Source organism: Saccostrea cucullata, unplaced genomic scaffold (assembly GCF_032062105.1).
Source record: "Saccostrea cucullata isolate Sc308-1 unplaced genomic scaffold, CSIRO_AGI_Scuc_v1 ctg7499, whole genome shotgun sequence".
NCBI lineage: Eukaryota > Metazoa > Mollusca > Bivalvia > Ostreida > Ostreidae > Saccostrea > Saccostrea cuccullata.
Genome location: NW_026927517.1, coordinates 1 through 1,885, shown reverse-complemented (window position 1 = coordinate 1,885; position 1,885 = coordinate 1). Strand labels below are relative to the sequence as shown.

Sequence of the window (1,885 nt, the reverse complement as noted above, 5' to 3'; positions counted from 1 at the left end):
ACCCCATTCCTGTTTACGGGGGGTATAAATTGTTTTCCTGCGCTTGCGTAGGTTAAAGTTTTTGCGGACAAGCAGACAATTAAACAGACAGACGGACAGACAAGACAAAAATTATATACTCCCGAAACTTCGTTTACTCAAAAAAAATCTAACGTTAGGCCTATATCTCTGGGAGGGGACAAAGATAGGGTCAGTCTTTGAATGATAACATCTATGCTAAATATTTTTTGAAAAAGGGTGGCGTGCGACAAGCCTTTCATAATTGTGTAATCAAATTTAACGTTTCCTAACTAATATTTCTCCTTGGTCACCTATCTTCAAATTAATTCCTTCGGGTTCGGAATGTGAATAATATTGGAAGTTCGGAGCAAGTATGGCGGGGGTTCGAAAAAAGATATAAAAAAATAAATAAAGTAAACAGTAGAATTGCTGAATGTATATCGTTTCCAGTGATCACACTAGCAAACCTCACCAATATGAGATTGCTCAAGCCTTCGTGGGTCACACATGACGGTGAGTTATTTCCTTGTTTTGCGATAAAATATCGGTCAAGTGTGCCTCTATTATTTGCATCTGCGTTGCAGGACAGGTGCATGACAGACAATGCAATTAGGGCATATTTGTTAATGGTGAATTATCAGTTGAAATGCATATTTTTTTCTTGTTTTTGTTTATTGATCACCAATAAAATGTAAAGGAAAACACGTATTCAGTGTGGAATTCGTTGGTTTATGAAAATTCAAAAGATGCAAAATTAGTGTTTTCCTTATAGAACAATATTTGAGTATTTATCACTATTTATACAATTCTTCATGTGACAACTTCTTCATGTGACAACAAAGGATAAATTATACACTCAATGAAATATGAACTTTGCAACAAAATAAGCATTCAACTTGTTCAACAGAATTCTTTTGGAATTTCTTATAATTTATTGTAGAAACAGAGAAATAATCATTTTATTAATGTATTTACATAATTACTTTGATTAAAGTTTGTATAAATGAAGTGCAAAACAGTTGTCATACTCAAAGGTGGGCAATCTGTGATAATGATTTCATTTCACACACTTTTAAATACTGGCACCATACAATCCGTGCAGTGATTTTCTTTTTTTTTTTCCTATGTATATGACTGATACATTAATTTTAGAATCATTTTTGCAATAACTTCTATACAGAAAAGTTCAAAGTAAAGGTATCTACATGGAGTTCAATCAAGATGTTGTACATGACAGATAACTTTTTATAATAAAGAACGGTTCTATTAAGAAAGATCATTGCATGTAAATGATGTATACAATTTTTGTGTCGCAGGTAAACCAATATTTTCCATTGACATTCACCCAGATGGTTCAAGATTTGCAACGGGTGGTCAGGGTAAGTTACCAAACAGTTAGCTATCAGTGTAAAATTTACTTTTGATTATGAAATTTAATTGATAGCATACAGTATGTATTAGCTATATAAATGTACTAGGTAGTCCTAAAACAGTAAGCTCTATAAATGAACTGGAACTATGGTAGTTGTGAATTTTGCAATGCAATACATTGAATCGAAAGAAAGTGATAGGAAATTTTGATTCATTTAAAATAGCAAAAGAGAGGAAAGATCTATTCTTTTTGAAAAATTATAATAAATTGTATTAATTAAGTGAGTACAATTAGTTTGATTAAATGTTGAATATGTCAATATCAATTTGTAAGTTTCATTTGTTTTCAGGGATACATTTGGATATTATCTTAGATAATGAAATTACATTGATTTTCTTTTTTACATCAGTTGATACTGAGTACATTCACTTTGCAGGAGATGATTCAGGAAAGGTTGTCATCTGGAATTTTGAACCTGTCAGAGATGAAAAAGCAGAGAATGATGAAAATGTA

At 31.6% G+C, this 1,885-nt stretch overlaps 1 long non-coding RNA gene across 1 annotated transcript; it reads left to right on the top strand.

The window, feature by feature from the left end:
- Positions 1-375: 375 nt before the first annotated feature.
- LOC134274696 (uncharacterized) lies at positions 376-1,885 on the top strand. The gene is made up of 3 exons (XR_009993682.1): positions 376-513; positions 1,317-1,379; positions 1,809-1,885. It is a non-coding gene; the product is annotated as an uncharacterized LOC134274696 (long non-coding RNA).